The following is a 13,859-nucleotide window of genomic DNA, read 5'->3' on the forward strand; positions in this document are numbered from 1 at the left end:
TAATCATCATTGTATACAAACTATAATACATAATATGCACTGTATTCCTATGGCTGCGGTGTCACATTAAGCGCATCTTGACACCGCAGCATTGGTTGCGTACACCTGGCCTACAGACTACAGAGCACCACTTCACAGATTCGCCTATGGGTACCATAGCAGCAGTCCACGGGTCTAAGTTCAGACAGATCCAAGTTTTTTAACCACAAACAAATGTTACTAGACAGAGTTGATCACATACAAAGTAAAAGGACAATACAACTCTGAAGAAGGACTGACCGAGAGAAAGACATTGGATCACACATACTGTATCTCAGTTTGGACTCCGATGAAGGTGCTATAGTATTAATGTTTGCAGTGTTGTTTATTGATTACGTAATCTAAACAATGAAAACTTTAGTCATGCCTGTCTTTCTCTGGGTTAGTCCTTCTGCGGTGCTGCTACCAAAAGTGTTTTATTGATCCGTTTGTCCATTTCTGAGAGCACCGGGACTCTGAAGGCACGAAAGAGTGTGTTAGGTAAAATAACACTTTTGGCTTGTTTACAATTATTGTCAAAGACATTGAAGAAAGACCATGGTTTACAGTGATTTTAGAGGCATTGTTGGGCACAATGCAGAAGGTCTGACACTCCCCAATTATTATCTATCTTATTAGCCATTATGAATGTGAAATGAATCAAGAATGCGCAATTGTATGGCCTATTCCTCACCTATAATGTTAGCAGAAACAGATCTTGTTGGATAGGTCAAACAGCGATAGTTTCAAGACAAGCCGATTTGTGTAGTAATACTGATGTGATGCGGCCACAGGTGTGTTTTATGTAAGACTAGAGAGGTGCCCTTGTTGTGATGTCAGAACAGGCCAGATCCATATATGGATGGAGCACAAAGAGACAGCAAAGAAAGACAAAGACAAAGATATGGAACTGCAGAATGGACTGTCTAAGACAAACAAATAGAAATTAATTGTGCTATATGATCTACGCTTACAACCACTTGAACATCAGGTTGGCCAAAAACAACAGCCATTTCAGCAACTTATCAATTTGGCATTGAACAGTTTGTTGTTATTGGGAAATTCAGTTTTAGCTTCTCCCAACTGATTGCTGCTCAGATGGTCATAATTAGGGACACTTGGGGAGGACCTGGGTTAAAGGATAATTCCGAGCAACCATTTTCTTACCTTTATCTTATATCAGATTCAAAATCTGATATTATATCTAAGAACGAATGGTACATGTGAAAAATTACATAAATCCCCCCCCCCCCCCCCCCCCATCTTTCTCCCCATTTCCTGTCAGTCTACTTTCAACCTATCAATAAAGGCAGAAAAAGCCAACACAATAAAGAAAATCTAAAACAATATATATATAACCCTCCCGAGCCCACCACAGCTCATACCATGCCCGGTGTGGGTCTTATTCTAAATTGATTATTTTCGAAAAGCGATGTTTGTTTTGCCCAAATGGGCTGCCGTAAAAAATTCAAACTAACACAAGAGCATGCTCTGAGCTGTGCTCAGGATGGAAGCATGCAGTTTTTGACCTCTACCACTCGTTCTTGGATATAATAACATCTTCACCTTTAAGGCAAGACAATGGTTAGTCCGGAATTCTCCTTTAACTGTCTTGCTCAGAGACACATAGATACAGTATGGGCAGGCCAGGATGCAAACTGGTGACCTTCTGACTACCGGACCGCCTCTCTACCCACTCAGTTACAGCCACCTGGGGCATTCATCAGATTACAATATATAGTCAATCTTAGAAGATATTCTATGCACTTCATCATACTGTATAGGTTCATAGTTCTCTTCCTGGTTGACATAGAATTAGATCCATCTACAATATTCACCGCTGTCTCTCTCCAAGCTGTCAGATTTTCCTACAGTCTCAATAGCAGGATAATAAACAGAAACCCCAAGGGTAATGGACTGCCCACTTGGCTGGAAAAAACAAAGTTTCAAATCACAAACCACAAGTGATGCCAAGTGTCTCTGCATGTGTATACTGTATGTGTGCGTGCATGTGCATGCGCGTGTGTGCGAGTGTGTGTGTGTGTGTTGAGAGGATAGAGACAACTGGCAGATGCCATCTCCATTTTACAACTCAGGGACAAGCGAGGGGAGTGTGGAATATAAAGAGGGCAGGTGGCACTAGTCAAGTGAAGGAGCACACTGTCCCACTTTGCAGTCTCTATAATTAATCTTTCTTTCTTCCATGCCAATCTCCCAATGATGTTATCAGTTCTTCTTCCAGTATATTTATTATTACTTGCGGTAACAAACAAGATGGAAACAACTTCTTCAATCCTATGGAGACCTGAGAACAATGTTCCAGGGAGGGACTTCAGTCACTGTGTGAAACCAACAAGAACAGACACGGCGACACCTGGCATTTCTCAGTTAAAGTGTGCTGTTGCACACTGCTGAGCATACGGGCAAAGCATGCCTCTTAATTGTGTTAGTTTGAGCATACAGACTAGAAAACATAGCCTATACACGTTTTTTTATTTTATTTTGTATTAACAATTTCTTGCAAAGTACAACAAGAGCATGTGTCAGGCCTTTTCCGAATGACACTTGAACATTTTCTTGCATAGTAGAATTTTTGTCACCACCAGAGGTTTCAGCCACGCCCAAAGCAAAGAAAGAAAAACAAAAGCTAGTATATGCGAATACAATGTATCCTTGGTGTGCATGTACGATTGCACATACAAGCTGTCATTTGCCTACAGTATCATCAAATCAGTCCTTTATGATTGTAGGCAACCACCTTAATGGTTTATGTATGGCATTCCATACATCAAGTCTACTCCCCTCTTCCAATGTTCTAATACAATATTTTCTTAATTGGCGTTTCTTAATTTTCTTCATTCACTTAAGCATAATAGACACTTGTTTATCAAATGGTCAGAAATAACTATAGACTGTAAAAAATAATGGGCAATGCGAAGCCATTGGCATACTAATGATGTAGACATATCATGATTACCATCATGTGCAGTTGTGCTCCCACCCAAAAACCATGATTATGCTTTTCCCAAACTTCAGAAGCCAACAATATTTGTGAGCTCACAATTCATTCCAAAACACTACCACTGCGGTGAAACTAAAACTCTTGTACTTGAAAAGGAAAAAAAGGACATATCAGGTGGACATGAATGGTCTGTACATTGTTGAGTGATTGAAGGTCATGCTGTGTAACCTTTTCAATTAAGCAAAAGTTAGGTGTTGCCAAAACAAAACACTAAAATGAATGTTACTTACAGTAGTGTTACACAGTTGGACTATAAAAAAGAAGCTAAAAAGAGATGTGAATTTAAAAACAACAATTAAGGCAGTTGAAATGACTCAAATGATTGTTTAGCAAATAAAAACTATATTTAGCACACATTGGAGCTGCTATGATGACCATGACTTGAATTCTACATCTCCTGAGCCAACTGAAATAACAACCGCTTTCCCCACACCTTCCCTGAAGTCCTTCCTCTGGGGGCTGGCACATTTCCAACCTTAGCAATGGCTTTGGTGACCTGGATAGCATTTTCAACTCTAACAGGTCGATTAACCAGTTCCAATAATATTACATATCATATTACAGTTTTTAGAGCTGGGGGCGTGTGGTATGTCATATTGCAATTTTGGGCATGTTAAGAAGCGCTTTCGACACCCCGTGGAGTGCGCAAAACGGCCTTGAATTAGTCATGGGTGTGTTTAAGGCGTGTTTGAGACATACCCAATCAACATGTCCGTACTATTCTCTTTACCAGTCAGCTGATCACATATACGGAATGCGCACTTTGGGGATCGTGGTATTACATTTCTTCAGGCTGGCACCATAGAAGACATGACATGACTTTGTCACATTTGGGTTAATTATTCCTATTACACTGCACCACACACCTTTATGCCTCAAAATAATTTGTTTCTATTGAAAAACACCAGTAAAATAACGTGTATTATATTTTATTTCATTCAAGTCATGATGAAGGAATGAGTTGAATGTTGCTGCTTAATGCTGTGCCTGTGGCCCGTTATATGGTCTTCGCTCGTAGCATTTTATTGAAGAAGACTTGAATCGGGTGTGATACAGCATATGAAAGCAAACTTCCCAAGGATTATGGAGATGTTTTTATTTATCTTTAAGGTTGAGAAATGAAAGAATTATGGCCGTTTCTAATCTCAACATTTTACAAAAGAAAGAAAAAAAGGCTGTTGCCATGTCTCATAGAAACAAGTAAATAGGTCTATAAAAATAAGCGCATATAACAGGGGTCTGCAACCTATTTTAAATGAAGTGCCATGTTTTTATTTTCTAGATAGTGAGTCTGCCATATCCAGATTAATTTTAATGACACCACATTAAAATAAAAAAATTGTCCACAAATATAAAGTTCTTCCTTATTTTTAAATATGTTCTTGCACATTGTTATAATGATCATTATATATATCCCCCTGCAGTCAGAGTTCATAGTTTTAATGAATGAATGTGATGCATTGTGAGCTGGTATAGATCTGCTATTTTCAAAAGTAATCTTGGAATTTGTTTATTTAATTTTTGGATTAGCCGTCCGGGGGGCTTGGACTCGCGGTCTCGTGGAGGGAGCCCTCGGGCGCCCCGAGCGCGGGCCTGTGCTGTGTGAGGATCACTGGTTTAAACAACATTAGGAGAAAAGCCCAAATAACCACTTTAGAAACAAGAAAAGCAACCACAAAATAGTACAACTACCAATATTTACAAGCAACTTTACAGAAAAAGAAGCCGCTTATAATAAACAGACATGGCAACACTCTACCAGCCTCCCAGAGCCGCTCAAGTGTAAAATCAAACAGTGCTTGTTGCGTTTATGAGGTGGTCAGACCCACGTCTAATCGTTATGCGCTGAGTGTCTTTAGGTCAAGGGGCTTAATAGCAAATTGCGCAAAGCGAAAATAATTAACATATGGACACTCCCACAATGCTAAAATATTCAGGAACGCCATATGCCATAATGTGTGTGCGTTCAACACGGGCCGAGTGCGTTCAACACGGGCCAATATGCCTTTCATAATACGAATGTGCGCAGAGCGAGGCCAATTTATGTATCACCACATGGTAAAACGCACCTTCAAAATCTAGGCCTAAATCTCCTAAATCGCTACTCTGGATGTGGATTTCACACCAGTCAACAGTCCATGCTGTCAAATGGATCACCACAATTTTGCACTTTGACTCGATCACCACTGTGAACTGAGTGGTGCAACTATACATCTATTGTTATAGTTACTGTGCTCTGTACTGCATTGTACTGTACTGTGCGGGGGTCGCCGAAACATCCAGACCCCCAGGAACGCAGCCAGGGTACTGGCCCGGTTCCGGCGTTCGGCCTCGCGTCCGAAACGGTCAAGAAATGACAGAGTTACCATGTGGGGGTCCGCGGGGGGTCCATGTGGGGGTCCCCGGGGGCTCGTACTCTGTGCCACTTTACTCTGTGCTGTACTCTACTGGCCACTTTAGGTGTTGCAGCTGTCCATGCTCACATATACATTACAGACAGAGAGACAGACATACACACACACACACACACACACATTGCTGCGTAATGGAGCGGTTAGGCAGCGCTAAAAAAATAGGACTTGGTGTCACAGATCGTCCAGAAACACTGTAATAATTATTTAAACCCTATTTATATACAGTCCCCTCCTTTTTTCCTTCTACATCTCTTTGCCAAAATCAGATCTACAAACTCACAACTCATTGCATGTGACATGCTGCCAGAGTGCTTGTAGATCTGCTATATTTAGGGAATGTTTGCCATTTTTTGACAAATGTTCGCCTATTATGACAAGATGGTAGAATTTATGTGGTAAAGCAACCACTGTAGTTGTCCAGTGTTTCAGAGAGATTCAATAGTTCAGAGCTCCAGCTAAAGTTGTAGTAGGGAGTGGTTTGCGCATCTGTTTCAAAAGGTTAAAAGGAGAATTCCATGCTAGAAGGCTTTCTTATCTTTATTTGTAGTTGTTACGTCCCCACCAAAGAGGTCCAGGTGTTATTTTGTGCAAAAGTGCATTGTTGGCTATTTCCCCTACCATAAGCCCTCAATGAATTGAATTGCATTGAATTGATTGGGACATTGGGGTGTTGTGCTAATTCGCTTATTTCCATCACTCAAAACATTTTTTTTGTATATATCCTCTCTTCATAATGTAAATAGTATCCCAAGCGGCACACTTTACTACTTATTTAGATGGAAATAAGCGATTTAGCACAAAAACCCAACCCCCATTGAGGGCTTATATTAGGGGAAATAGCCAATAATGCACTTTTGCACAAAATAACAACTGGACCTCTTTGGTGGGGACGTAACAACTACAAATAGCCTACTAGCATGGAATTCTCCTTTAAGACTTTAAAAACGTATTCAAGTATAAATGCCGTCCTCCTCACCCACCATAGCATGCAATGTTGTTTGCTAATATAGAACTGTATAGGATCAGACAGACAGTTGGGATGAAACCTTGCATGAACGCTGATTTCAACTTTAATGTAAGAATGACCATTAAGACGTTTGCTAACCTCACAACACTATATACCGGTAGTTACCTTGCTAATCTGATTTCAGATTTGTGAAATGCTTTGGATAGGAAAACTATAGGTTATACTGTATATGATGTACAGTCTATACGCACGCGCACACGCACACGCACACCACACACACACACACACACACACACACACACACACACACACACACACACACACACACACACACACACACACACACACACACACACACACACACACACACACACACACACACAGTATAAAATTGCAAAATCCAACTTAGTGTTTTTGGAAATAAAATTGCTAACTCTGTGTTGATTTTACTATTTAAATTAGAAAAAACAAGCAGTGTCTTACCCCTTATCCCTAAACTTTTTTGCCTTTATTTACTATTTTGAAAATAGCCAATCTACAAATCTACAACGTGCCGATGTAGATCGGCTAGTTGAACAATTTGTAAATGTTTTTTTAAATAGTAAAAAAAGGCGAAGAAGTTTAGGGATAAGGAGTAAAGCACTGGCGAAAATAGGGCCCTAAGTCATGTAGGTGCATGCTGTGAGCCTGTGACCCAATCAGCGTGTTTGCTATAGCGTGTGTAAGAAACACGGATAGTACCTTCATCAGTCATTGTAAACCATGCAACAAAACAAATGCTGAGTCGAGTTTTGTCATTTTATACATTGACAGAATCTACGTTGTGCTTGTTTGTGTGCTAAAACAGACTTTGTTACCTTGTTTCCAGCGGTCGTCGCTGTCGGGAGGAAACCACCTAACTCCATTATTTTTAATTAATTGTACTTGTTTTATTCTTATATAATATTGCATAATATTACTGTGCATTGCCATCACACTCGTACACTGCTGTGAGAAAACTATGTTTTCTATTCCATTGCATTTGTGATAAGTTTATAATGAAATTAAGACAATGACCTTCAAACTGTAAACTGAAAGTAAACTATAACTTGTCAACCAAAAAGACACATTACAACAATGAATGGTGCTGTAAGTGTATCAATGTGATATAAAAAAGCTTTCAGTTGTTGTTTTGTTAACACGTTAATGCTGTAATCATTTCTATATTGTTTGTTCAGCTAAAGGGGTCTCCCCGTCTCTCAAGCTCGTTAGTAAGCAGGCGGGACACAGGTGGGACATCCAATCAACTGAGAGAGAACTCCATCAAGATCATTCATCAGCTTCAATTTTACAGTGTTCCAGTTCCAATTTTGTCTACTCCCCCCCCCCCATTACTCTGGGAATATAGAGCTATTTGATTAAAAAAAATAAAGAAAATGAGCACATCCACTATGAAAATAAGCAGGTGCAGGACAAACTAGTCAAAATCTGGCCAAAATAAATAGAGAACTGAAAAATGACTCGCTTCAAGTCAGTATGTTTATTTATGTTTTGGTGAAGACCCAATAAAGCCCAAACCACACCAAAGGGTCAAGACGGGAAGAGACGACCAATGTAACTCATCGAGTAGCAATGAGTTGCATTGGTGTGGTTGACCTTAAAGCAGTTTTGTCCCAAGGAGTCCCTACCGGTGTGGTTTGGGCTTAAAATGTATAGGCTAGAGCTATTTAAAGCTGCTATAAGCAATAATATGTCAAAATGTTAATGACCTTTCTTTTTTTCATATAGCCAGCGATGGGTAGAACGCTCCCAAAAAATGTTTAGTCTCTGACACATCTAGGGGCCGCAATCTGCATTAAAAAAAAATCCTAGAAGCTTGCCTGTCTGCTTCCTGATTGGTTAGTCATTGCGACCCGGTTCTTTTTCGACCAATGACAAAGCTTCTAGGAACATATTTGAATGCAGATTGCGGCCCCTAGATGTGTCACAGAGACTACATTTAGTTTGGGAGCGTTCTACTCATTGCTGGCTGTTTGAATACAAAAAGAAAAGTTCATTAAAATGTTTACATATTATTGCTTATAGCAGCTTTAACGCTTATTTTAACATGAAGACTTGATATGTCTCAAAGAAAAAGACAAAGTTGCTGTGAGAAAAGAGTATCTGTAGACAGCGTAGAGGACAGATTAATAAATCTCAAACTCATGTAGTATCTGTTCCTTCATACATACGTGTGACATCCGCATAAAGCGAAGGACTCAATACAGATAACAGTAGTGTAATTAGTCATTACTTAAAAAGGTAGTAATATCACCCTTAGGACAGTGATGAAGATGAAAGGGGGTCCAAGCAAAACAAACTTCAAGTGGGCTGTTACCGTTCACATCACAGTAGGATTCTAGAGGTCATATGCTAAGTCCCACTAAGAGCCCCAGAGGCCAAAGTGCTGAACACAGATGCACAGCGTTTAGAAAACACGGCCAGGTTCTGAGCACACAAACATAAAAAATATCAATTTCACATTTGGTTTAACGCTTTCACACTTTGTGTCACTGACACCCGAAGAGAAGGGCTGCGGAAGACAAAACACGGCTCCTGGATAAGGATCATGTTAATGCCTATCAATTAGGATCAAACGGGGATTAACCGGCGTGGGCGAAGCAGTGGGACGGGGCTTCGTGCAAAGTCACTGAATGCTAGGGGTCACACCCCCGACTTCATTAGGCCTGACCTTTCCACGCCATTGTGTGACAGGAAAGAGACCCTGCGGTCTGTGTTTCCACTCTTTGCCCCTCTCAGACGTCTCACGGAGAGACAAATACGAGGCTAGAACAAGCAGAAAAGCTGCTGGAGATCAGTGGAATATGAAATATTCACTTTCAAAGTCCTGTGAGACTTATTAGGTTGCCACAATTTGGAGCAGGTGGGTATTTACTCGTATTCTTCATCCTCTCTGCACAAGACGTTTTTTTTCCCCCTCACCTTTGAGAGAGGTGAGATTTGCTAATTAGTCATGGAGCAGCCTCTCCCAGCTACAGCACCCATAGGGTCGACTACTTTTGACTTTGCCTCACAATCTTAATTCATGAAAGGTCACACAGCAGAGTGAAAGCAGGTATTCCAGGTGAGGTTAAATAAGCCCCAATTAAGGAAAAATGCAAAAACACCCGTAGGCCTCAAATGCCACACATTTAAGGAGTCAGACATTTCCGGAACTCCTCCTCCTGAATTGGCAATATCATTGGAAGCTTGTTTTCTTCCCCAATCCCCACACATATTACTGAAGGAGAAGTTGGTAGAATAGAAAATGGCATTTGGTTTTGTACTACACACTGACCTTTTGGCTACAAAACAAATGTGTCCGACAACAATGCCAAAATTCTGTGGGAAACAGAATCATTTTTAGTTCCAAAAGCAACGAGGCTAGCTTTCTGACAGAACTACTTTATATCATTCTAGGAGCATTCGTTCATGCTCCACGCCTTATATGTAAAGTAGTTAGGATGTGGGAGATTAGGACCAAATGGAAGTTAAGAATTCAGTAAAATAACAAGTTCAAGTCAGGTCCGAAGTACAGCACATTCCCAACATGTAGTAGTAATATGAGTGGTGTTTGACTTTCAGTCAAACTGTGGTCACACAGGCCTAGAGTGTGCGTCGTACCTCTTATGAGAGTTTTATAGATGAGCACACACCATTTAAAAAGCAGTGGCTGGAGGATTTGCAGTCAAATGAACACAGTGAAAATTGCTGGAGCTGTCAGTGCTATATGCAGCTGAGTGGGGAAGGACATGCTGTGTGTGCACATCTTAAGACTAGCTGCATCACAAACACTGGAGGCAAACACAGGCAGACGCACAAAACATTCACACAGAATACTCTAGTCAACAACTAAAACAAGTTATTCACTTACCTTTCAAACCGCTCATAGATAATGATGTTCCCAACAATGGTGTTCTTGACATTTCATATTCACTGAGCAATTCCAAACAGTAAGCCTAATAAGGATGTACTGTTTACTTGATGTTTGCAGTGACTGTACTAGCTGTGCCTCCAGACTGAGATCTTTACTATTACTCCTTACTGTCCATGCCTTTTGAAAAGTAATTTCAATGCAAAAGCTATGAACGTCAGTTCTCAGTTGTTCCATTTTGAACTGGTGTTGTCCTGATCATATCTTATAATTGTAAACAAAGGTCTGCTCTGCTGTCATGAGACACTGAACCTGTCCATGATGTTGAGATTAATTTCATACCTTGGCAATGGCAGTGTTCCAAGAGAAGATTTACGGTATGCCTGAAGTCCACCTCGTATGAACAAGACATTGGTGTCAACATTTCATTGGCTGGGCATCTGTCTGAAATGTAGAGAGATGACAATCACTTAGCACAATAAACGCTTGACTTCAAAAGATAACTTTAAGACACCTACCTATTACATCATGGTCAAGTAAAATAACAATAAAATAATGATAATAATAATAATTAACCCTGCATGAAATGATGAAAAATTAAACAAGACTTTTGGAATTGCCAATACAGTAATATTTTGGAGAACTGTACTTTCTCATACAAAAGATCAACAAGTTTGTGTGAACAAGAAAAATAAATACTCAAGTGAAGATAACCTTAAATTAAGCTGGGGTTTTGTAATTCCTCACTCCCTCCTTTCCTCATCATCCCATAACACTCACGTAAACTCGAAGTGGCTGTTCTTGTGTCTGTTGTTGAGGCAGCATAGAGCTTTTAGCTTAATATGTTACTGACAGTCACTGTTGTGTTAGGTGGTGCAGAAACACAGTCTGGGTGTCAAGGTTTTAACAGTAGCTAAGAAATATGTATTCGCAATCTGTGTTTCAAGGTTTTAACAGTAGGTAAGACATATGTATAGGGGTAAAGATCCTTCTGACAAAGTTAGAAGTCCAAGAAGACCACCTGTGTATTATTTTTTTACTAAACCATGCATTAGACTCCTATATAAGTACATATTCCAGGGTTATACTTTATCAAAAAAGGGGAAAAAAGCTATAGTACTGTTATTGCTTCGGTTTTCAGTAAAGTGTGACATAAAGAAAAACAAATTACAAATAAGCAACTACCGGTACATTAGAAAAGGTTTTTAAGAGAATAAACAATTTGATTTTACATCATTATTTTATAATCCAGCCATATCAGAGGTTAGGTAGTTTCATCACAGTGACCAAGTCACATCAAACAATTATTCTATTCTGCCATGTGATATCATGGTCTACAGAAAACTCATCTACATTCATAACTAGAATCACACACACACAACAGACTGAGGCACTGTTTACTGAATGAAATAGTTACCTAACCGGAAGAAAATTATTGTGCAAAATCGTGTAAAATATTGGAGCAGAACGTAATTGTGGTAGTTTGTACGTAATTTAATATAATTCATATTTATGTATTATACTGCGACAAATATTTGTACATAAAGGTGGTGTTCACCTAAATACACTTTCTGGTAATTTAATTAACAAAAACATTTCTTTTACGATTTTCTTTTACGTGTTTTCATAAATTATATCACTCAAATAATTATGTACCTCATGTTCTTTTCATAAACACATTGGATCATTTATGCAATAACAAAAACTGTGCCAAACACGAAAGCACAAACACACAACAAATATAACATGTCCTTTTATCTATATTATTGCCCATTGTTAGTGCGATATCATCGTGTGCTAATAATTACAATACAAATTAAATTTTAAGGGATGATTTGTGTTTTAACTGACTAATCGTTAGTCTATTATTACATTCAATAATGCATAACCATTTGAAACAACAGACAAGCAGCAACAATAGCAGATATTTATCATAAAAGCAAATTAGGCTACAATGAAACGAATTGCATATAGCGTGTAAGTAAACTGCGCTCCATAAACAAAAAACGTTTGAAGAATACCAGTTTTTCAGCATTTTTACTTTATAATCCACAGGAAAATGTGTTTTCGCCGTAAAAAAAAAGGAAAATAGTCTAGTTTTGAACAACTAGGAGTGCTATAAATTCGTTCTTCCATTTCTAGAACCTGCAATACGATTAATGTCTTTCGCCACTGTCTGAAACCTAAAATGGACGCTGCTGGCCTTGAGTTTTTGATGGCGAGGTCCGGCGAAGGACCACAGCTGTGTAGCAGTGATCCTATGCCTGCCATGAGCGAGCAGTAAAATGGGCCCATGCATTGGCAGCGTGCCAGGAGACCCCTTAAAAATACAGTGAAGGCCTTGATTTAAAATGTACCACATCAATGTCAAAGGAAACACCCTTGTTTCCATAGAGAGCTGCGTCATAAGACAGAAATGGCTGCTCCCACAAACAACTCATCATTTACAAATACACAAAGCCTGGTGTGGCTACTGTACATGGCAATGCATATACTCTAGGCATATGCTCATATTTAACTCTACATGCACACAGACATCAGCAATACATTTTAATTATACAGCAGGCAGAATTGGATCCAAGATGAAAGCCTGTGTTCTCTATCCTCTAGTCATCATCATGGTGCTCGCTAGACCTCGTGACTACGATGTGGGTGGAGACAACAAGCCAATAGAAAAGCAGCATAGAGAATCAGAGTCCCTCTTGCCTCAGCATTTTCTGCGCAAGCCTCCAGTTAAAGTTACCAGATCCACGTCCATAATTACCATATGAAGCGATCAGAAATCAGGGTTAATCAAAAAGGATTGCTGCAAATGAGTGAATGGCAGAGCTGAATGCAAGTATGCCATTTCTAAGCATCATATCAATTAGAGTTGGCAACGCAAGTCACAGCTCATTCTCCGCAAATATTAGTCTGTGCGGCAGACTATGCTCTCCCTCCGGCAGCTGCTCACCACAGCGCCTTAAAACATTCCTAGAATTGCTTTTCTCGACTTTAAACATGTCTAAATGTGCCTTAAATGAACAGGGCAATGCAGAGCTTACCATGGGTGAATACACCAGCATCAGCATCAAGAACATGAAGGCATGTCAGACTTCAAGGAATTATGGATCTCCTGTAAAGAAGTAGGTAAACATGGCATCAGACAACCGAGTAGTATTTGAATAGTTAATGTAAATGTTAAAATAAACCCTTTTCATTGATGATGATGCCTTTTCATATTACACATTAAGTTATGCATTCATAAGAACACTATCAAAGGCTAAAATGTAAGGTTTGAATAATGCAAATATATTTTTGGAACAGTGATCTATTTTTCTTAATGCGAGTTGGTAGTAGTAGTTATCAAAATAATAATCAATTAAATAACCAATATGTCAAGCATGTCAACTATATAATTATTCCCCATGATAAAGTTTATATACGGTATGCACGTACAGTATAACAAATCTCATTTTAGAGTATCAACACTATATTTGATAATAATACAATTGAATATTTTGCCCATATATACAACAGAACTGCTTAAAACATGCCAATTTCATA

This window comes from Protomyctophum parallelum (assembly GCF_964188405.1).
Source record: "Protomyctophum parallelum genome assembly, chromosome: 12".
Lineage (NCBI taxonomy): Eukaryota > Metazoa > Chordata > Actinopteri > Myctophiformes > Myctophidae > Protomyctophum > Protomyctophum parallelum.